This window comes from Felis catus, chromosome B2 (assembly GCF_018350175.1).
Source record: "Felis catus isolate Fca126 chromosome B2, F.catus_Fca126_mat1.0, whole genome shotgun sequence".
In the NCBI taxonomy this organism is placed as follows: Eukaryota; Metazoa; Chordata; class Mammalia; order Carnivora; family Felidae; genus Felis; species Felis catus.
The window spans coordinates 9,770,180-9,793,197 of NC_058372.1; the positions used below are offsets into that span (position 1 = coordinate 9,770,180).

Below are 23,018 nucleotides of genomic sequence, written 5' to 3' on the forward strand. Positions count from 1 at the left end.
CGTGTGGGGATCTGTTTCATCTTCTTTAGGGTATCTGGTACCTAATATATTAGCGCATCGGTTGACAGAGACTCAACTTCTGGCTCCACTTTGCTCACCGCAAAATTTGTTACAGGGACAGCAATTCAGAGGTCCTCATTTGCTCTGGTCCTCATTGCTTATCAGAGGAAATCGGATGGCCTCTTGCAGGCATTTATCCCCGACATACTCAAACGTTGATTCACCCCATTGGCTGCCTTTTTCTGATGTAAGAATCCCAGTTCCCTCAACCTTCGTCCTGCGTCCATCTTCCGTTCTTCTCCTGATTTTCAGGAATACCCTCTGCGAGGCGGCTACACACTTAGTCTTCTTTCTTTTGCTCCATCAAGTACAGGGATGCTGAAAGGAAGAGGTACCTCACACATGTCATGCTGACTTAAAAACTTTATTTTGGGCTAAAATTGAGGATTTAAGAAAGGGCTTATCTGACTGAGGTTTGCCCGAGAACACTGTCATGCCCATAGGTGTCTGGTTCCTTCTCAGAACAGAGCTCCTGTGTCTCAGAGAGCAAGCATAGGTCTCCATTTGGTCCCCAACCAAGGAAAATACTGTCAGTTCCAGCGAGTCAAATACAAGGTCATCTGTGCCAGTCCATTAAAAAAAAAAAAATCACCCAACTGCCATTGGTAGATGACGGTTTCTAAGCACAAATCCACAGACTGGAAAAAATGTGTGCAGTTGCTTTGCGTTGATGTAGGCATGACTGTTTTTGTTTACCACGAAGAAAAAAATAAAAAGACTACTTCCTGTACTTTTCTTTACACACGACGAGAGCCATGTTTCTCTGTAAAACCAGTGTGCCAAGAAGGCTAGTAACAGAGCTGGAAAGTTATCCCGTATCCCGTCCCCCTTCCCATACTCTGGGGATGTGCTGGCTCATCGGGTTGGAATTGTGCGGCTGTTCTGGGATCTGAGGATCTCCACACTTTTGGGCAGGTGTTTCTCCGTGGCCAGTTTTTTCCTGCTGTGGAGAGAGTGGTAACAACAGGATTTGTGCAGTTTGTTACCCAAACGGAGTCATTGTTGAACAAGATGTCTTCAGGAAAGACTGGCAGGTAAGTCTGTCTGCTAGAAGTGAAGCAAGTCTGTTTTTGTGTTTGTTTGTTCCTTCATTTGTTTTTTTAAGAGGCGGTCCATGGACAGCCATCTCTAGGGAACATAGCCAAGAAGGAAATGCATGGTTATCTTGATCGTTCTCCCTTGTTTCCTTTGGGGCCTTTTGTTCATCTGGTTCTCAGTCAACTTTGAGACTCGTTTTAATTTATGCTCTCATTTGAAGAACGAGTGGAGTGCAAGCTCTTTGAATGTTAGCTGACACCAACATTAGATGGCCCTCTAAAGAGCATTCAAGTTTTATTGTGGGCTCTTACAGATTAAAACAAATCTAACTCCAAAGGTCGGAGTTTCTAATGATAGAACTACAGGTGCAGGTGGTACGGGAGGCGTTTCCAGTACTCTCAGACTCATAGCTGGTCACTTCATCTATCTTTAAGGCCAGGATCTCTGGAAAGATGGTCATGTTTTACAGGCGATCGTGGGCAAACTCTAAAATGTCCTTGTCGTCAAAAGTGAAACATAGAGATTCTAATTTGCATCATGGTTTTCTGGGTCTTTCTGGTTGGACTCTTTCCTGGAGATCTTTTAGATTTTCTTACATCCTGTTTCCCAGGCAAGGCATGATATACATTTCCTTACTGCCTTCTGAGGCTCTGGGGGCCTCTGGAAAGTTTTCCTCTCCCTTTCCCAAATTCTTTTGAAGAAGCTTCGTAGCAGTTCCAAGGGCATTTATTTTCCTGCAGAGCAGATGGAGGAAGACAAGAGCGGAGTGAACTTTCTCATGTTTTCCACCGAGAGTCAAGTGTTTTCATCCGACTTCCTCTTTGCACTTGAAGCCATCATCTCTAAGAAACTGTTGTAATATCGAAAGCAAAGCATAGAACCAAAATTCATTGTCATAAAGAATATATATATTACGGGATTACTTTCAACTTTGTGAATCATTAAGACTTTTCCTGTGAGATAATTGTCTCTTGACTAGGCAATGGCTTCTTCTTTACCTGGCCGAATCCCAGCCTTCCCCTCCGAACGCTACCACCCAGAGTGATCATTCTCACATCAGTTACTCCATCAAATAGCTGGCATTTAATCGTGTACTGGCTTAAGTTTGCGTTGTTACCGTCCTTAACACTTTACATTGTGTTCAGTATGTGTTATACCTTCATGACATCCCTATAGGGCTTTATTCTTCTGATCAAACGGGAAGTATGACAAGTATGGGGCTTCAGAACCCTACTTAATTCTAAATCTTGGGCTGGACACAAAGACACGCATGGGTTCTCGAGTAGTTACTTTAACATCCTGGCAATCATTAATGTGAAAAAAGCAAAAAACACAACTGCTGAAGGGGGGATCTGTGATGCACCCAGGACGCCAGCACAGAAGACATGCTTGCAGTTACCGATGTGGACATGGGTCGTGAATGGACCACAACATAACCCGTTGTTTGGTGATGTAATGGGATGGCCGTTGTTTGGTGATGTAATGGGATAACTGTGAACAGCAGCATCAAAGCCACCTGAAGCACACCTTACGGTATGAAAATATGTAACTATTGGTTGCTAGGGAAAAAAAAAACAATTAGAAACACCCAATTAGAAACAGAAGCAATATCTTTAAAAATAAGCTCATAGGGGTGCCTGGGTGGGTCAGTCGGTTGAGCGTCCAACTTTGGCTCAAGTCATGATCTCACAGCTCGCAAGTTCGAGCCCTGCGTCGGGCTCTGTGCTGACAGCTCAGAGCCTGGAGCCTGCTTGGGATTCTGTGTGTCCCTCTCTCTCTGCCCCTAACCCACTCGCATTCTGTCTCTGTCTCTCTCAAAAATAAATAAGCATTTACAAAAACAAGCTCATAAAAAAACTCCAAAAATAAATCTCTTCTACTTGCTCAAATCTGATCAAATTTACATGTGTACGATGTTCAAATGAAAGCCAGTTATCCATTATCATTTAAGCCCACACATAAATCCAAAGTCATTAGTCTGATAAGGAAAACTGTATTTATATATCAACCATTATTTGTTGTCCACGGGGGATAAGAAATCTGTCTTGGTCCTCTATCATTCCCAAGTTAATATTTGGTTCACTGACATATCTTCGAAAGAGATTTGTATATACTATCAAAAGTGAGGCAGAAAACTAATATTCATTGTGCATCAAGAATATGTGAGGCGCTGTGTTATAATTTCAACCTTTATTTTATCTTTGCATCTGTGATCTGAGACTAGATATTGTTACCTCCATTATTTACAGAAGAGAAAAGCAAAGCTCTGAGAGGTTAAGTAATATATCTATAGCTACATTTGGGGAGTGCCAGGACCAGGATACAATGCCAGGTCTGTAAACTCCAGAATGCGTTATTTTCCAAACAAAAACACTTTGGGAAAATCACAAATGTTCACAGCGCCAGACTTAACAAAGACATTTTTAAAGTGCAAAATGTCATTTATGGGAAGCAATAACCTTCAGTTAAATAAACTGATGTGTCATTTACAGTTACTTTTCCAACCCCAGATGGACGTTAACTGGTCTGGTATTTCATATCCCCTTCTGCCCAGTTTCCTACCTACCCCACTTTGCCCTACTCAGGCTACAGGAACCTGCCCAACTTTCTATTGGTGTTTGTGGCACTGAGACCTTCGTCAACGGGGACCGGCTTCCCACATGCCTCGCGGATCCGTTTGATGTCCCAGGTATAGTTCTTGACCACAGAAGAGCTTTGTTCTCTGAGCAAACTGAACAGGAGAGGTTGTAGGCTCAGAGACACCAGGCACCATCATAGGCAAGGGGGAGGCCAGGAGTTGGGAAAAAACGGTTTTGAGTCAGAGTCTGAATGATGAGGCATGGGGCACGGGGCTGGTATCACAGGGCCCAGTGCTCAGAAGGGTCCTGTGCTTGGCTTGACAGTGCTTCCATTCTGGAAGTCTTCATCATTTTATCTTCGAGCCTGTGTTTTGCAAGTAAGGCCCGATGGGATGAGGAAGCATGAATGTGAGCAGAGGAGATGTACATAAGGTGCACGTCCATTGTCTCCTGCAGTCCCATTTGAGCACAGTGTTTGTGATGTCCATGGGCACAGAGGTTCAGTGGACCCAGACACGTGGAAGCTTAGCAAGACTGAGAGTGAGCACAGGGTGAGCACTGCTGGCCCCAAGGGACCGTGCTTTCTGCTCAAATCAGAACTTTCAATGCAGACAAAGGGCAGTTGCACTGTAAGAAACATGACTACCAAGGAACCTTACCATGTCCTTTTATTTGTCAAACCACCTACAATGAAAACAGATCATTGAAGCAAAGAGACAGATAAGACGACCCAGAGTGCATGTCTTTTCTGTCCTAACTTAGTCATCCTCAGGGTGGAGAATTTGGTAGAATATGAGCATATCAACAAGCGAAATGAAAACAATTTTTATTTTTATTTTTACTTTTTTGTGAAGCATTTCCATTGTTTTGGTTGAGAATGAAATCTACATATACACAGATGCAAATACAAGCCTAGGAAACAAAAATTGTGTAATTTCAGTGATTCTGCTTCAGAGCTAAACGCACTTATATTTGCATTTAAAACTGGCATTGCATGATATAAAGATGAGCAGTAAAAATACTAATAATTTAAAATTTTAATTTTTTTAAAATTTGGAGCAACTTTAAATAGCAACCGAAAACTGCCATGACAAATTGAGAGATTGCAGAAGGAAGCTTTATATTTTAGGAACTTTAATGGCATTTTTCCTGCTTTTGGAACAAGGGGGCTCACATTTTCATCTTGCACTGGGCCCCACAATTCATGAAGCTGGCCATGGTAGGGTGCCTCGCTTCTTTTCCTGAAGGCCAGCAGCTGGGTTTATGCCCCAGTGAGGGAGATGGGTGGGGTTCTACTCTGGAGACACTGAACAGCTGCAGAAAAACAAAAACGAAAACAAACGAAAACAAAAACAAAAAACCCAACTTCCATTAACTTAGGAGTTCACCAATAATCACTGGACTTCCCCCCCACCGCCTGCCCCACTCACACTAGAGAAACACCTACAAGGGCCCGGGCCCTCCCATGCATACTGGATTTCCCATCTGTTTTAGGGCTTTGCTCTATGAACAGACAGCCAAAGACCTGCAAATATCAGAGGAAAGCTTCCAACTGGCCAAAGAGCAGCCAGATAAACATCAGATCCCCCCCGGGCGGGGTGGTGGGGGAAGAGGGCATGAGGAGACTATCTGATATGATAATGCATTGGGGGAAAAAAAAACAAAAAAAACTCCTGAGATTCCTGTAAATCAAGCATTTGAAACGGTATCGATGACTGATATATAGAAAACCATGAAGTCTCAAAAAGTGTGACAAAAATTGATGGCACGAGAGAAAGAAGGACATCAGAAAGCACTACATACATGGCCTTTCTCTTATAATGTGACCACTCTGCGGTGGGTTAAATAAAATTCTTCTATGACTTTACTTGGAGGGTCTAGTGAGGACAAGTAGAAAAGAGTGCAGGAAGCCACTGCTCATCTAGCAGCAGCAGAAGTCAGGGTAATTACCGAGGATTATGGGGATACCCTCCAGAGGAAACAGGCAAGGAGGTTGGAAGCGATGCCTCCCGGGAGCACGGCCGAGCAGCGAGAGGCTGAGAGAGTAAGCGGGGCTGGTGGTTTTTCTTCAAACATCCTTTACTTCCCTTTAATTTTTAAACTCTGCACCTGCATTGCATGGACGGATCTTCGCGGTAAAGGAAAAGAAATCCCATAAAATGAAAAGAAAAGGATGTCGGTCGCCTTCCAGAGTTTCCAGGGAGGCTGGAGAGAGGTATGGTTGGGAGCGGGGCAGGGACCAGAGAAGCGTCGTGGGGAGGACGCGGCGGCTACCTCTGCCGGGCAGCGCGGGCCCCGGCCGGCACCGCCTTCCCCGCAGTGGCGTCCGGGGACCTACCGGGGAGCACGTGCTCTCCGCCCTCCCTGCGTCCTTTTGTGGTGGCCCCCGGGTCCCGTGTCTTGGGTGGTGGGGTCTGATTGGCTGACGAGGTCACGAGTCCACGAACGGCAGCCAGTTTGGTGGGGGTAGCAGACAAGAGGCCTTTCTGTAGAGGGGATGAACTCTGCTTCCGGGAAAGGTTCGTATGGCAGAAGGTGTCTAATTTCCGGGAAGGAGATTCGGATGTTGGGCCGCTGAACGGAAGAATATCAGAGGCATATTATGGTCACTTTCTGATGAAAGTACAGACCACTGTAAGCATTTTTGTCTTCTTCCCTCTGTCAGGCAGATTTTTAGGGAATCATAAGCTTTTGAGGGCTTAACTCTAGGGGAGGATTCATAGTATCTATCTATTATCTATCTATCTATCTATCTATCTATCATCTTTCTCTTCTTTTTATCAATTTATCGTTTTCCTATTAGTAAATCTACCTACCTTACACTATGCCCAAGTGTTGTCATTAGTAAGACAATGGTATAACACAGCAGATACTCTGGAAAAGTGTGTGTGTGTGTGTGTGTGTGTGTGTGTGTGTGTGAACAGCAGAAGGATGCGCCAGGGTGGCTCAGTCAATTAAGCAGCTGACTCTCGATTTCAGCTCAGGTCATGATCTCACAGTTTGTGAGATCAAGCCCCACGTCTTGATGGATTCTCTCTCTCTCCCTTTCTCTCTGCCCCTCCTTGGTTCTCTTTCTCTCTCTCTCAATAAATAAATAAATAAACGTTAAAAAAATTTTAAAAAGAAACACACATTCCAAGGGAAACCAGGGGACTCTACAAATCAAAAACTTAAAATAGGAATGAGATAAAGACGACCACTCTACCTACAGAAAAAAATAGAGCATCCCCAAAAATTAGAAAAAAAAATTCCTATCTTACCTTCTCCTTCATTAAAACTGAGGAGTTAGCAGTGCCTTTTCAAATAATTCTCCAGGAGCCAAGCGCAAAGTTTGGGACAGACCGTGGACTTGCCTGTCATTTCTGTAAGGACTGTGCGTGATGTTCACCACGAGCCCCTGGGGTGGGGAAGAGGGCTCTGCATCAAGGAACAGACCGATGGTGAAGGCAGCACCAGAAAGCCCATCATTTCTTCAGCCCATACACACCCGGGAGTTGGGTATGCCATTTGTTCAGTTGGCCTATGAGAATAGGTTCCTATTAACTATGATCCTAGTGATCTGAAGCTGTCTATAGGAAACCAAGAGGTTGACAGACACATTTGTTGCATATTTCAGGTACTCCCCAAAGGTTTGGTGCTGTGAGGGGTGACGGGGCGGGGGGGGGGGGAGGAGACGGATATGCCAGCAAAATCGGTATTCCAGGCAAACAGTCTGAGGGCCATGCTGCAGGGGGGTAGCTCTGATTGTTCTAGATAATGAGCGTGTGCTACGTCCTCATATATATTTACATTATAAATGTATAAAGGCACACGCACACACAGCAATATCTTTAATTTGAGCAAGTAAGACATTTCGGCTCCCTACCTTTGGCTAATTCTCTAAGCTGCGAGGTTTATTGTGCTGTAGAATACTCCTCCACCTGGATGTAAAGCAATTTGCGTTTCCTCTAGTGTGAAACCAATTCGCCGCAGGTATAGACCCAAGTAATTACAAATATCAGATGCAAGTTTAGTAATTGCATGTCTTGTCTGAAAGTGGTATTCATAGAAAATATAACTTGAGGGGAGCATATCAAGAGTTTGTTTGCCTGAAGAACAAAGCCCTCGCAGATAGCTGGTGAGCTGCGATCAGGTTGAAAAGTCAGTCTAATCTCTACGTTTAACGAGGTTGATGAAGAAAACTCATTAATTCTAATTTTTGGAGAAATATGTTCACGCTGGGCATGGAGGAAAGGAGGACTTAAACAGGTGGCCTGAGATTCGGGAAAAAGCCCGATTGGTTTTAAACTGCAACTCGGAACGAAGACAGAATGTTGATACTATCAGCGTCTGGCAGGCAGCTCGGTGGAATATTTAGCCTTGCTAGATCGGGCTTCATACCAACCAGACGAGGTTTATTTCGGAAACTGGAAATCTGATGGAGATATGACGGAGATATGAGGGCAATAACCCTAAGCTGGCCCGAAAGAGTGCTGTGTGCAGGTGATTTGGGGGTGTGGTGGGGGTGATATGGGGGAAGAAAGGCAGAGAGGTTTATGATTGATTTTTTTTGTTTTTTTTAACGTTTATTTATTTTTGAGACAGAGAGAGACAGAGCATGAGTGGGGGAGGGGCAGAGAGAGAGGGAGACACAGAATACGAAGCAGGCTCCAGGCTCAGAGCTGTCAGCCCAGAGCCCGACACGGGGCTCGAACCCATGAACTATGAGATCATGACCCGAGCCGAAGTCGGACGCTCAACTGACTGAGCCACCCAGGTGCCCCAGGTTTATGATTAATTTGAAAGAAGTAAGACATATCTCTTACTTTTAAATAATTTAAATAGAAGCTTTCTGGGAAAGAAAGGCCTCTTAATAAAGTCAAATAATCCAATTGGCTCTTCTGCCATTTCGGGTCTTTTTGGTCTCTGTCGTGTCCACTGATGTAAGTTCTATTCCCTGGGTCTCCTCTGCAGAAAAAACTCAATCCTTCCTTCCCATGACCAGTGACACTGTTGAAGGCAGCTGTGGTATGTTCTGTAATTGTCTCTTTTGAGGATCGGATACCCCTGTTTCCTTCAAACCTTCCTCTTCATATCAGCCACTTCCTCCGCCTGTTTCTTTTCCCAGAATTCATTCGTCAGACATTTATTGTGTACTAACTGTCTGCCAGGCGTGCCCAAAGCTAGGGTTCTGAATCAAAAAGGATCTATTCCCTTCCGTAAAGGAGGGCTGAGGCTAGTCGTGAGACAAATGCAAAATCTGTGCCAGAATAGGTGCTATACTAGGGATATGCATAGAGTCTTACGGAAGAAGCGTTTGTCTGTTTTGTGCAGAAATAAGCAAGATGTGTCGGGCAGGGTTTGATACAGAGCAGAGAGGGTCTCTTGTGTCTTAGCATTTAAAATCTCTCATCTGCAACTATACTTATGTGCCCCTTTTCATACCTAATGCCATTTATGTATGACTTTGATCTCTGTTTCTTTGTCATACTTGTCAAAAATTGTTTATTTTATTATTATTATTTTTATTTAAATTTTTTTAATGTTTATTTGAGAGAGAGAGAACATGAGCAGGGGAGGGGCAGAGAGAGAGGAAGAGAGACAGTCCTAAGCAGGCTATGCAAGTCAGTGCAGAGCCTGATGCAGGGCTTGAACTGTGAGATCATGACCTGACCTGAAATCAAGAGTTGGTGGCTTAACTGACTGAGCCACCCAGGCACCCCAATTCTTATTTTTATTTTTAATAAAATAAATTTTATTTCATTTTTATTATTTTAATAATTTTATTATTTAATAATATTTTATTATTAATATCTTCTTTTATTGTACCAACTCCTTCTACTTTAAAAAATGATTTTTGTGTCGCTTATAGCTTTCTGAGTTTATTTTCAGCCTTCTTGATCTCTAGTATATTCTTTAATTCTATACGTTTCCTCTGGGCACTGCTTTAGCCACATTCCAAAGATTGTTTTTTTAATGTTTATTTATTTTTTGATAGAGAGAGAGGGAGAGAGAGAGAGACAGAACATGAGTGGGGGGAGGGCCAGAGACAGAGGGAGACACAGAATCCGAAGCAGGCTCCAGGCTCCGAGCTGTCAGCAAGAGCCCGACGTGGGGCTCGAACCCACGAACCGTGAGATCACGACCTGAGCCGAAGTCGAACACTTAACCGACTGAGCCACCCAGGTGCCCCAACTCCAAAGGTTTTGGTGTATGAGGTTCTCGTGGTTGCTCAGTTATAAACAACTTGTAAAGTTGGCTTTGTCCCACCCCAAAGTTCTCGCAGTGACTCTCCTCAGATCCTGACGTCCCTGCCAAGAGGACGCTGGGAGCACTCACCCCTGCAGAGGGCCACCCTCCTTACAGCGACCCTTTGCCCTCCACAGCCATTTTGAAGGGAGCAGCAACATTGGCGCTAATTAGGGTGGACGGTGAGGGGAGCTGGCAAATGGGTATGTTTTTCTTCGCCGTGTTGCCAACGTGAGAAATTGAGCTTGGAGAAAGACCCCTTGCCAGAACAACTAGTTAAAACAAGAATGTTGATTGCGTCCGGATTTCATCAGAATGTGATGAGGTGCATCATTAAGCAAGGTGGGAGGCGGTGGACTCGTGAACATCTCTTCTCCTCATCCAAAGCGGCAGGGTTCAGCGTGAGCACAGGCGATCCTCGTAAAGCTCTGTTTCAGGTGGGTGCCTGCAGGGCTGGCGCTCAAGGCGATGATGTCGCCCATTGGGTCCTTGCTCTGTTCCCTCCCTTCTTAAAATCACTTTGCCTTCTGAACGCAGTGGTCTCATGTTCCTCTTACCCCTTTTCCTTTGAAAAGCCGCCCTTAAGAAAGGATCTGGAAAGTCCGAGATACAAATGATGGATGCTTGATGATCCATCCATCATCCAATGATACTGCCTCATCCAGACGGACACTCGTTTTAGAGGGAACACAAAACCTGAAGTTGAAGGAAATCAGCGTGATTTGTAGACCTTCCATCGTTGGTCGTACGGGGGACTATTTGTAGGCAGCAAGAGATCCAGACTCTCGTGTGGGTGGGGGCTTGGCTAGGATCTTAAGTGGATGAAGAAGTTTAGGTGGTTCTCCCTCAGAGGCCATCCCCCCCGCCCCCCGGGGACCTTCAGCTGTATCTGGAGACATTTTTGGTTGTGCTAACTGCTGTGGAGGGTACTTACTACTGGCATCTAGTGAGTAGAGGCCAGGGATGCTGTTAAACAGCTTACAATGTGTAGGACAGCATCCCCCCACCTCACCAAGAATTATCTGAACCCAAATGCCAAGAGTTCCGAGGTTGAGAAAGCTTGGCTTAGAGAGACATGTATTTGGTAGTGACATTGGACCCCGTATTGAAGATAGAGCAGGGAGAGCTTCAGTGTGCTGACTGGAGAGCACCTTCCTTGAATAAAAGGGCTCTCACTCTTTAGCAGTCAACTTATTGTCCCATGACCCAGTGTAGACAGATCTTCTGACTTCTTCGGAGAATTAAAACAAAACAAAACAAAACAAAAACATCTTTTTACATGAAATTTCTACATTTAAAAATAGCAAGCATTAGTCCAAATGAACAATGGTTAAGGGAGCCACACTAGACTCCGCTTCCCTGTGGCTACTTACAAGCCCTGACCCAGATGGTCTTGCCCCAGCCACGTAGTTGTGGGCTCTAAATCCAGGGCTTCAAGGTATCTGGAAATTTGTGGTCATCTGTCCTGTCCCCAAAGACCACGACTGTACTACTGAGGCAGGAGCCAAGGAGAGGTCTGCTTCAGCTGTGTGGGGGGGAAAAAAAGTATGAATGTTCTAAAACTGTTCTAGCACCATTTGACATAGTTTCCCAAAGCAATTTTACCTGTTCCTCTTGTAAAAATCTCTTAGGTTCTGGATTCAGATTCTGGACATTTCAGATTCTGGACCTTTCTCTCACTAATCCAAGTATCTACTTGACAGAGTTGTTGCAAGGATTAAGGAAGAGAATATACATGAAAGTCTGTAGTGTAGAGTTGTGTGACACTGAAAGAATTGTTAGCGGACCCAGATGCAAAGATAATACGACACTGTTTGACTGAGACTGTAGGTTTTTGTTTTGGGTGTTTTTGTTTTGTTTTGGGTGTTTTTTTTTTTTTAACTGGGTAGAATTAGTGACCAGCTCCTGGGATAATGAGGTGAGTTCACTCAGCTTGAATTTGGAGGGTAAACACATGTCCTTTGTGTCTGGGAGGTATGCTTGAGATTTCCTTTGTCTCTCCCTGCTTTGGGGAAAAGCAAATTTGGCATGGCCTTTGAATGTCTGACTCCCCCACACTTTTTTTTTTTCTCTAGTGTGGAAGCTTTGTAAATTTGCCTTGTTAAAAACAAGCCCCATCTTCGTACCTGCTGAAACCTAGTTCTCGTCCAGAGGCTATGCGATGAACAAAGGGGGCTAGTAATACCGACCGCACGGGGTGCAGACAGCCCGGCCCACGCAGGTACACCGCTCCAGCCGGGGAGGGCGGCTGTGTGTAAAGGACGCCTTTTATTGTGACTCTTTCACCTCCCCCAGCCCAGCCCTGAGCCATGAGAAGAGGAGCGTTGTCAAAGAGACAGGCCAATTTTACCCATCTTACACAATAGCGCATTACAGACTTTCCAAGAAGACGCCATTCAGGGTGAATCACCAAATTCAGGATGAAAAGGTTTTGATTTGCAAAAGCGCTCAAGCATTTCTCCTTAGAGCCGGAGATGGCAAGGAAGGAACCGACGTGCGTGCAGCTGCCTCACCTTTGGGCCAGGTGCACTGGCACGCGCTCCGAGGTGGTGCGGGGCTCGTGCAGCCGGCATTCACAGGCGCCTCTGTCACACCCTGGGTGCCCGGGCCGTGAGTGCCTTACTTAAAGGCAGAAAAGAGTGAGAGGGTGCTGGTGATGGCGGGGTATTGAAATGTGTGGAACCAGAATTGCAGGTTCACGTCGACTGGAATTACTGTTAAAATTTTCCAGACCTCAATTGGGTTTCGTGAACACAGGGAAGAGGTGATGAGCAAGGATGCTAGACTGAGGATTGTATCATCTGGGATGATTTCAGCTACAAATAGCAGAGGAATCTCTCTGAGATGACACAAGCCCTTCTGCTCAAAGTTTGGGCTTAGAACTAGCAACATCACCCCCACCCGGGAGCTCGGACTTGTGGGATCCTCAGCTCCAGCCCACCCCTTCTGGATCCGAATCTGCATTTTGACAAGAGACATGGGTTACTTGTCTGCACACATTGTAGTTTGGGAGGCACAGCATTAAACAAGGACCTTTTTTTTTTTTTTTTTTAAATGCATATCAGATAGCAAGCCGGCTAGGGGTCAGCAGCGCGGGGGTCCTTAACTCAGCAAGTCAACGATGTCAAGGAGGACCTGGGTGTTTTCCATTTTTCTGCTCTGCTGTGCTGTGTGTGCTTCCTTTTCCACTCAGATTTATCTTTCTGTGGTCACAAGATGGCTGTAGAAGCTGCAGGCTTTACCTCCCAGCACAGCGGAGGGAGGGGGTAGGGAAAGGAAGCTTCCCCCTCCTATACGCCTTTTAGACAGCAGGGAAACATTTGCCAGAAGCCACTCAATAGATTTCTCCTCGTGTTACACGTCTCATATCTGATTGTCTAGAACTGCAGCGTGTTGCCCATTCCTAAATCGGGTGCTGGCAGAGGGACTGGAATAAGGATGGTTGGCTAAGGCCAACGCACATTTACCCTCTGGGACGAGGTAGGAGCCTGGCCTCCTTGGAAGCACATGGTGTAAACATATAAACACAGTGTGTTTCTGTAACTGGGAAGAAACAAAGGTGGGTAGGGGAGAGAGCTGGTGGGAAGAGCAACGGTGTGCGTGCTGCAAGAGCTTTCTGGAGGCTGGTCACTTTTGTCTTGGGACATGAAGCATTTCCTCTTGAATGTTTGAGAGTTGAAAAAGAACTCACTCTGAGAGCCCCTCCTATGACTGATCCAAGAGAGACTGTCCCAGGGACATATATAGCCTTGATAGTTTGTGCCACAGGAAATTGTTAATGATAGAACAATGCAATTTTACAATTTTAGACCTAGACAGCTAGAAAGGATTCTTTTTAAATATTTTTTTATTAAAAAAATGTTTTTAATGTTTACTTATTTTTGAGAGGGAGAGAGACAGAGAGTGAATGGGAGAGGGGCGGAGAGAGAGGGAGACACAGAATCTGAAGCAGGCTCTAGGCTCTGCAATGCTTCCCAGGCTAATGCGAGCACTTTCTCCTTTCTGGCTCCCTCCCTACTCCCTTTCTTTCTCCTGCACAGAGCCCAACACGGGGCCTGAACCTGTGAACCACAAGATCATGACCCGAGCCAAAGTTGTACGCTCAACCGACTGAGCCACTCAGGTGCCCCAAAAGGATTCTGTTTTTTTTTTTATGTTTATTTATTTTTTTAGAGGGAGGGAGACAGAGTGTGAGTGGGGGAGGGGCAGAGAGAGGAGATACAGAATTCATCCGAAGCAGGCTCCAGGCTCTGAGCTGTCGGTACAGAGCCCAACACGGGGCTCAAACCCACAAATCGTGAGATCATGACCTGAGCCAAAGTCAGACACTCAATTGACTGAGCCACCCAGGTGCCCCTTTACTGACTTACTTTGAAAGACTGGGATAGATCCAGTGGATCCCTGAGCCTGTATTTTCCATCTTATACTCTTATTTCTGAGGGGCCGAAAGAGAAGAGGCAAATACAGCATTAGACTGCTACACTAATAAACGTATCATGTTTAGGTCAGAGGAGACTTTCTGCACACTATTCTTTGCCCTGTTTCTGACCGCTTTGGGAATATTGGATTAGTTCCTAGCACTGTGTTTTAAGGAGGACATTAAAAAGACCCTGGGTAACGATGATGATGAAAACATTACGGACAGGCATTATACTAAACACTTAAAGTTTTTTTTCACTAAATCATTACGAAATCCCTTTGAGGCAGACATGCCAAAGTTGGAAAAACTGAAGCTCAGGGAAATGCATGAGCCTATGGACAGCTACTTAACGGTGGTGCTGGGATCTGAACTCAGGACCATCTGACTCCAAAGTCTATGCCTTTCACACCACGATAATCATTAATTTATCTAAACATTTATTATATGCTAGGCATTGTTCTAGGTGTTTTATCTTAACAATCCTCACTAAACACCTAGGAAGCGGGGAATATTTGTTACTCCATTTCACAGGTAAAGAAATTGAAACTTAGACTCTCTGAGTGACCTACCTGTATCCACACACCTGTCCCTGGGTGCGGGTATGAACCTATGCCCGTCTGACTCCGGAGCTCCAGGGCTCACTGCTACCCTATTGCTTGCAGATGTCAGAGCAAAACGTCGCATCCTCTCTTGCTCAAGAGAGCAGAATTAGGATTTGGAAGAACTTTCTAAGAATCCGTCTGTGCCAACAAGACTATCTCAGCTACAGGAGAGCTGGCTGGAAGTAATGAGCGTCGCAGTCAGGGACGGTTGGCTGAACTCACTATATGTAAGCAGATGTCGAATCGGGTCATTTCCAGAGTCTTTGTCAAGAATAGGGGTGTGTAAGTGGTCTGCCTTTTTAGGTGCCGGGTCATTTGGCGATTGGAAGGGTGCACTTGGCAAGAGGAAGAGGTAGGTGGAGAAAGATTCCATTATCTTCAGGTTCTTTGCCCCCCCACACTCCGACCCCACCGCTAGCTCTCACGCTCCGGCTGCCCACACTTGCAACTTACTGTCAGTGATGCTCTTTTCCACATCTGGACCAGTCTGTTTCCACATTTTTCCTTTGAAATAAGAATTGGACCCGTATTTAGATATATTCGCCACTTCCCCAAACACCCACCCTTGATGATCTAAAAGCCTGTGTCTTCGCGTTGTGAGTGACGGGTTAGCGCTTCCCGGAATGCAAAGCTGGGGTCACACTCAACTGCGGAAAGTGCTTGCCCAATTTCTGTGGACTTAAGATTAGTCCGTGGCAGCCCTGATTTGTTCTGAGAAATGTATACAAATAGAACGTTTGCCCAGAGAAGGATTTCCAAATGTCTCAGTCCAGTTTAGCTCCATTCTGGGGAGAAACAGAATGATGGCTCAGCGACTTGAAACTCAAAAAAGCGAAGGAATCCTGTCTTTGAAACAGGGGGCTGGGGCTCGAAAGGCGGCTTCCCAGGCTAATGCGAGCACTTTCTCCTTTCCGGCTCCCTCCCTACTCCCTTTCTTTCTCCTGAGCTCTGCTCCCTTCTGGTGTCTGCCTTTTCACTTTGAAAACCGTTGGTTTCAAAAAGGCATCTTTGGCTGTTAGTTTTGTGTGTGTCTGATTTTATGGGTTTGTGGAGCTCCTGAAATTAAATTAATTTTAAATGGGTTTTAATTACTAATGCTTTGGGCCATTGCCTTTCGCAAAGTCAACAAAACAATCAGGGTTACCTTAGTTTGTCTCTTTGAGGACTGTACGAATTCATTTGGGCTCCTGGTAAACAGAAGAGCTTTCGAACTAAAAAAGTAAACACATAAAATAAAACCACTGCTATATTTGAACATCTGAATTTATTTTTCTCTCAAAAAAAAAAAAAAAACAGCCACCTTTGACTTAGGAAAGAGGATTTTACATGTGCACGAAAGGATTTTTGTTTGTCAATAATATCTCATTATTTTTCAAAGGTGGGGCGAGTCTCCGTCATAATATTATGCTATGTAAATGCCAAAGCAGAAGGTGAATTATGACCCATAGGTTTGAATTCTCTTCTCGGCCCCACACAGAATACTTTGTACGTGACATTTGAGAAATGGGATTGCTTCTCAATATAGTGTCCCCTCGTAAATTAAGAGTAATCAACTCCTAGCTCAAGACTGAAGGGATAATGAGATGATGTTCAAAATGGCTTTTAAGTCTCTACCTATAGAGGTTGAAGGTGAAAAAGGAATAATGCAATGCCTGTGAGTACCCCCTCCCAGGAGGGAAGGCTACTCACGCTGCTCCCAGTGGAATGTTCTGTTCAATCAGGGGCCATCACTTGAGTGGTTTGATAATAAGCTCAGATTGACTGCAGATAAAAATGAGAAAGGTTGATTAAGTCATTTAGTCCCTTGACAATTTTGCAAACCAAGTGATTTCTGTAAGGATCAGTCTTAAAAGCATGGATGGCTGCCCAAAATAACCCAAGTTCTGTGTTCTACCTACTGCCCCTTCTCCCAGAAAATATTGCAAGATTTTGGCTGTTTTCTCTGAAAATTAACATCAAACTTCCTTTCTCTAAATGTAGGCTATTATTATTAACGATTCCCAAGTGGTCTGTAATACCTCTTTCATCCGTCTTAGTTGAAAATGTGCTAAAATACACCCAGGTATGGTTGCCAGCTGGTTAATTCATTAATCAGTTACATTCATTGTATAGTGTGGCCAATATAAGAATTTTTCTAAGCAGAATATAACTCTGTATCTCAGTGTCCAAATATATTAATACAGAAGATCATCAGAAGGAAGGAGTGATTTAAAATAAACGCTCTGAATTTGAGCTACTTGGGACAAATGCAGAAAGACAAGTAACTTTTTTTTCCCTTTCAGTTTCTCCCTAGAACTGACTTCCCAGCAATCCTACTGAAGTCACAGAATACTGCATGTGCAAAGCCAAATTAAAACACAGGTAATTATTTATCAGTAACACCAACACATTGCGTTTGTCTAATGCTTTACAGTTTCTAAAGTGGTTAAGCTCATCCTCCTTACCGTACCAGCTTATTTTTCTTCAGACGTTTTTAAAATAATCTATGCAATTGTCCTGCCTTTATAACAGAAGTCATCTTCGTTTATTTGGTCCTTGTTGGGGTCGTGTCTGTTTGAAAATTTAAGAAGCAGATGATGTCTGAGAATATTCCTGAAGCTCAGATTCCAAGGTGAGGCATAAACACAGGCAGACGTGTGTCCCACCACACCCCCACACACACCACACAAATACACACCACACACACACACACACACACACACACACACAGCTTCTTTCCCTTTTTCTTGGCTGATATTCCCAGTCAGAAATGACTTTTCTTTCAAATCCCCCTTGATAACTCATAGTATGTGTTATTGCTTTCAATGGCTGCCCACCACTGGAGTTTTCTTTAAAGGCAAAGAGTCTGGATAGGAGAAAAATGAATCCGAGGAAGGAAAAAAGGAGTTTGAAGAAGAAAACACAATTAGGTAAAAAAGAGGAAAGCAAACGACGTGCCTTTTAGTTACGCGATCCTTCCCAAACTGTGCTTTTCTCTGTGACATATAATTTAGGCTCCACGCGGATTCTTAGCAGTTTGGAGTACATTTGGAATAAGTTGTCTTGTTTTGATGACTCTTAAATATAGACCACTATTTGAAAAAATCATAACTGATAAATTGTTTTCTCAATCAAACAGGACCAGCAGAATTGACCAGAAGGAACCTCAGAAAGGAAACAGGAGGGGAGGTATGTGGTGAAATGCTGGGGTTTGATAGGGTCACAGACAGGCGTGCTGCTGGCTGGGCTCTGTTTGTGCTCAGTTTTCCTTCAAACCCAAAACTGCTCTTAAAAATAGTCTAGTCAAAAAGAAGCAGCATTGGTGGGGGCACCTGGGTGGCTCAGTGCGTTGACTGTCCGACTTTGGCCCGGGTCGTGACCTCTGCTGCCAGCACAGAGCTTGGAGCTGCTGCAGATTCTGTGTCTCCCTCTCTCTCTCTGCCCCTCCCCCCACCCTCTCTCTCAAAAATCAATAAACATTTATAAAAAAAAAAAAAAACAGAAGAAGAAGAAACGAAGCCACTCTCACCGTGGGCATTTGGCTGCCTCCTCCCTGCACCACCAGGCCTGGTCAGAACCTCTGTTCTCTGCACCCATGGAGCCCTTCAGGACCCCCAGACAGCCCTCGGCTAACAGCTGTCCTGTGTCCCTCTCAGTAAAGGGACTGGGGACAAGCTGCTCACGACAGAGTCCCCGGGGGTGGACAAGGAGGCCCTGAGCGGGCTCTGCCCGAGAGACACCAGAGAGTGAGCTGTGGTTTAATGAAGTAAAAGTGGTAAACCGAGCCCAAAGAAGGACCGCCTCCCCAGAGGCCCACTTCTCAAGATGACTCATGGACTGGGGACCCTCCCCGAGGCCATCTTGGGAGGGCGGGCTCAAGATGGAGGGCCACATGCGGGAAGGAACCCGGTCACTCTGTCACCTCTGGAGCAGAGTCACCCCTTCCAGGAACGCCGGGTCGAGCAGGGGCTACTGGCTCCACAGAACGTCCGGGAAATCATAAGACCTGCCAGTTGTGGTTGATTTCTCCTGAGCTGTTAGGGTCGGAATCCAGGTCTCTTAGTTAATACCTTTGGGGACATCCGTCCGCCCGGGGCCCCTGCCTGCCCACACTGGCCACATACAGAGGAGAGAAGAAGACTCAGAAGGGTGGGATCCCCGGGATCTCGTGGGCAGCACCAGGCCTCCTGTGGCAGAAGGAAACCTTAAATCAGGAAAATGAGCCTCACCCAGGGACAGGGAGGGGGCCCCACCCCTCTGCCCTAACTTGCTCTGGTGTGAGAAAAGGGACATGGCCTGGCCCTGCTTTGAGCCCCCTAGGTCTGCTGTAGGGCCAGGTGGGCCTGGAGTAGCGGGGGCTCCAAGCTGCCATCAGCCCTTTGCACTTGAGCCCGTGCCTGTGTAAGTGACATCCCTTTCTGTTTCAGGGCCAAGTTAGGGAGAACTGCTTTCTGGCCCCTGGCTGGCCTCCCCTCCCCCGGCCCGACTACTCTGCCCTGGTTGGGAAATTGTTTATCTTAGAGGCAGAACATTCCCCGGGGTTCTGAGCCATCGGTAGAGACCCACAGGACGCTGGCACTTGGAGACAGCACTGTGGAGCGCGATGCAGCCATGGAGGGCCTGCTGCCCATCACCAGATCCACGTTCCAGCTGGCCTTGGAGCACCTGGGTGGTGGTGGGGGTGCCCTGTGGGTGATTTCTGAAAGCTGGAGCCATGTCCCCGGCCTCTGTGTGTTTCCCTGGGAGATCCCGGTCTGTACCGCGGTGCTGGTTCGGGTGTAAAGAGACTACGAACTTTAAGAAGTGTGAAGGCTCTAGGCAAACCGTGTTCTGCCTGCAACAAAGTCTGTGGCGAACGTGGTGAGAATTTCGCACCAGTGACACAGGCCGATGAGGCCCTCAGGCACCTGGGGCGGAGGCCGGTCCTCTCACGTACAGACCTTGTGCTTGTCGGCGATGAAAACAAACCTGAGCAGGTCGTCACTCCAAGACGTCACCGTCAACTCCCTGAAAAAGGCACAGAGGAGCCAGCCCCCTAAATTTTCCCAAGCAACTGATGAAAAACCCATCTTCGAGGCATCAGAGAAGGACAGAGGACAACTTCAGGAGGAAATAATGGGTGGTTTGAAGGAAAGTCCAGAACCGTCCAAACAAGAAGTTGCAAGATGGACCAGAGAGTCCAGGAAAAGGAGGAGGAGAGAGAAGGGCTGGAGCGGCCGAACGCAGGGATGCGGCAGGTCTCGAGGGAGAAACTCAGCCAGTTGATATCAAAGGCTGAAAACCTGCTGACGACCTTCCCCTTCTCTGATCTCCTTAGAGAGAGGGGCAGTCAAGCAAAAGAGAAGATGGCAATGGCCCCATCCACCGGTCAGTAGTTGATCTGAAGAGTGTCAATGATGCTGACTTCAGGGTGTCCCTTCAAAGTACGAAGAGGAAAATCAAGAAATAGCCAGACAACTGTGGGAAGGAAAACAAACAAATGAACAGCTCGCAGGACAAATAACAAGACTCCAAACCGAAGAAGCACCTTTGTAGCGTGAAAATTCACAGCTTGAAAGTGAGATTCTGCGGTTGAAGCTGAAGCTTCCAATTCTGCCTGGATTACATCAAGAACACATCGTGCAACGTCACAGACAGTTGTTTGAGGAGGAAACAGGCTGCTTGGGAGTCAAGAAGAAACTTCCCAGCGTGTGTAGAAGCACGAACTGCACAAATCAGATTCCCAGCCTCTAGAGGAAGACGGCCGAAGACATGGGCAAAGAATGGAGAGAAGAACTGCCTCCAATGGAAAGAGATCCGTGGGCGCCTGGGTGGCTCAGTTGGTTGAGCATCTGACCCTTGGTTCCGGCTCAGGTTGTGACCTCCTGGTTCATGAGACTGAGCCCCGCCTCAGGCTCTGCACTGACAGTGTGGAGCCTGCCTGGGAATCTCTCTCTCCCTCTCTCTCTCTGCGCCTCCCCCACTCTCTTCTCTCTCCCCAAACAAATAAATCCTCTTCCCTGAGGACAGAGCTGGAGAAAGCTGGACGGCAGCTGTGTTGACTGGAGGAACCTCGAGGAGCTGAGAGAAGGAGAGGATCGCCACAGGCAAATGCTGGCCAACGCCACGTCCGACTCCCAGCCTTTCCCAAGTGGCCCGTCGGCTCCCGGTGCTCCACTCACAGCCCACAGAGGCCCGCAAGTGTCCGGGGGTCCCCTGGGCCACCAGCCCCCCAGGGAAGAGGAGGGTCACGTGCTGAGGGCTCAGGGATCGAGGCTCCCCTGCGGGTGTGGCTCGGCCCACGGCAGCCGGATCCTGGTCACCCACAGCCTCAGCGCATCTGCAAGTGTTTTCTGTCTTCACAGTCGTTTTCACTGATCTCTTCTTGGTTTAGTTGCTGTCATTTAATTGCCGCTACGGTCGTTCTTATTCAAGTAGATATAATTTTGGGATAGTGTTTTTCAAATAAAGATTCATTTGATATAATTCTTGTGAATACATTATTTTCACATCATTGGACACTGCAGAATTAGATAATGTAAGTATTGTATTTTGATTTAAATAAAAAGTCCACTATTACTTTATCCATCATTAAAATTTGGCACGCATACTGAGATTTAAAACAATGAAGACCATTTTTGTATGGCATCAGCATTTTTGTGTGTCATTTTCAGATACATGAACATGTATTAGAACTCTGTACAAGAATTTAATATTTTCCTGAATGACTTTCGATTTTTTTTTAATTGGGAAAAAAACTTAAATGATAAGATCACTCCATTAGAAGGTCATAATATTTCAGTTAGATTAGCTCTAAGTTCATAGATTAATTTAGGGGAGTTTAAATTTTGCAACTCATTTTTTTCATTGAAATTGTTTTTTGTTTTATTTAAGATACTGTTTGTTGTTTGAATGTTTTCAACTCCCATACAGTTAAACATTTTTGGGGTTTTTTTTAAGATTTTTATTTTTAAGGAACCTCTACATCCAACATGGGGCTTGAACTCAGAAATCCAAGATCAAGAGTCACACGCTCCACCGACTGAGCCAGCCAGACACCCTAAAATAAAAGTTTTCCCTTGATGACAAACACACACACACACACACACACACACACCACAATATAGATATGAGTTACTTTAAGTTAGTATGTCAGCAATAGAGAATAATCTAAAAATAAAGAAAGCAGCAAAATTAAAGAAATTTAAAGAAAAGAGAATGGACAGTTATGCTCACACAATTTGTATATACACAAAAAAATATCTAACTCACATACGCACAAGAGGAGATAAGGGACAAGATTCCAGCTGGAGACACTTCATCCCAAGTGGTGCAGGTGAAGAGGCTGTACTCGGTTTGCCAGCTGTGGCACTGACAGGGGAGGAGAGGGACGCGGAGACTTCCAGAAGCTGGCAGTAGGGGAAGCTGTGCCCATTCCTGGGCCTGGAGGGAGGAGGGGTCGCCTGGGCCCAGTAAGGAGCTGTCCTCCTGATGGCAACGCAGGAGGGAACAAGGCAAACCGGCCCCACTTTCCCTCCTCACGTCCTGCCATTTACAGCTGGTGCTGGAATGGGCGGTGAGGCCGGGAGTCAGCCTCGGGCACAGAGCCGGCCAGGAAAGGGCGCAGAACTGATTCGGAGAATGACCAGCAGCACGCTTGAGTCTGTTCCATCAACAGTATGCACGCGTTTTATTGTATTCATTCTCATCTATTTATTTAGTGCAGGCAACCTCAGAGATATTGTGGGTTCCGTTCCAGAGCGCCGCAATAAAGTGAATATTGCAATAAAGCGAATCGAATGAATTTTATAAAAGTTACACTTACATTGTACTAATTGTGTAATAGCATCATGTTGAAAAAAGGTACACCCTTAATTTAAAACGCTTTATTGCTAAAAAAAATGCTAACCGTCATCTCAGCTTTCAGCAGTTCAGAATTTTTGTGCAGGGGGAGGGCCTTGCCTCCATGTCAATGGCTGCCAGTGGATCAGCATGGTGGCTGCTGAAGGCTGGGGTGGCGGTGGCCATTTCTTAAGATAAGACAACAATGAAGGTTGTCACATCCATGGGAATCTTCCGTTTAAGAACATTTTTTCCGTAGCATGTGGTGCTGTTTGACAGCATTTTACCTGT

General features: G+C 45.7%; 1 long non-coding RNA gene across 2 annotated transcripts in view; it reads left to right on the forward strand.

Moving 5' to 3' along the window:
• LOC111560414 overlaps positions 1–21,371 on the forward strand; it is a 31,209-nt gene extending 9,838 nt beyond the window's left edge. The window contains exons 1-6 of one of the 2 annotated variants that reach the window (XR_006597512.1): positions 3,870–6,311; positions 14,988–15,154; positions 17,210–17,288; positions 17,439–17,538; positions 18,046–18,095; positions 20,916–21,371. This is a non-coding gene — a long non-coding RNA (uncharacterized LOC111560414). Of the gene's footprint in view, positions 1–3,869; positions 6,312–14,987; positions 15,155–17,209; positions 17,289–17,438; positions 17,539–18,045; positions 18,096–20,915 lie in introns of those variants that run through there. The other variant, XR_006597513.1, reaches the window with a different exon arrangement.
• Positions 21,372–23,018: the final 1,647 nt, after the last annotated feature.